The following is a 1,165-nucleotide window of genomic DNA, read 5'->3' as shown; positions in this document are numbered from 1 at the left end:
ACCTTTTCGGTTCCATATTTCCCGCCCTCCCACATTTTCTTTTTCGAGCCTTGTACATTTATCTTTAATTTTCTTTCCATTCTTTCCCTTCCGTTCCACTACATTGCATTCAAATCCTTCCCTCCAAATCCCTTCTCTTCCCCATCCCCTCCCTTATCCTTCTTTTCCCTTCCCTTCCCCCGTTTTTTTTTTTTTATCAATTCCTATTTCCCACCTCCTCCCATCCTTTGTTTCGTTCCATCCTTCTTCACGCCCCTTCTTACCTTCCTCACCTTTCCTCTGTTATTCAAATCGGAGAGGTTACCTGAAGGAATTCATTAAGGAGAGAAAGGAGAGTACAAAGTGAGAGGTCTTGATGAGGGAGAGGAAAGGGAAGGCAAGGAAACGGAGGAAAGTCAGAGGAAAGGTGAGAGAAGGTGAGGAGAATGCTGCTGTGTTCAGTTCGATACTGATACAGTGAAGGAAAGTGGGATCCGTCACCAGAGCCCCAAAGCTCATTCAGAGACGACACTGGCTGGGGAACACTAGTCCAGCGCGTGATCATACCACGGTGAATTACACACACACACACACACACACACACACACACACACACACACTGCCTTGACGCACACACTTCCCCGTGCGGAGCAGCAAATTTAATGAGCCCATCATCATTATTGTTATTATTGTTAATGTTGTTGGTGTTCCTGTAATTATTATGTTGATAATATCAATTGATATAACATAATAATAATAATAATAATAATAATAATAATAATAATAATAATAATAATAATAATAATAATAATAATAATAATAATAATAACGTTTATAATGATAGTAATTGAAATAGTAAAATAATAATGAAAATTATTGTTATTATTATTATTATTATTATTATTATTATTATTATTATTATTATTATTATTATTATTATTATTATTATAAATAATAACAGAAGCAGTAGAGCTTCCTCTGCAAAGTCCACATCTCCACTACTACATTTGCATATTATCGTATAATATATATCATATAATATATATATCCAGCAGGATCAGCCGTCATAGCAAACTCTGTATCATATTTTTTTCTTGTTTACTTTTCGATGCATTTCTAACAACATGGAAACTTGTAACTTAATACACACCATCATGACCTTTTCTCTCTCTCTCTCTCTCTCTCT

This window comes from Eriocheir sinensis, chromosome 25 (genome assembly GCF_024679095.1).
Source record: "Eriocheir sinensis breed Jianghai 21 chromosome 25, ASM2467909v1, whole genome shotgun sequence".
Classification (NCBI taxonomy): Eukaryota; Metazoa; Arthropoda; class Malacostraca; order Decapoda; family Varunidae; genus Eriocheir; species Eriocheir sinensis.
The sequence above is the reverse complement of the archived record's forward strand: the minus strand, read 5'-3'. Positions refer to the sequence as shown.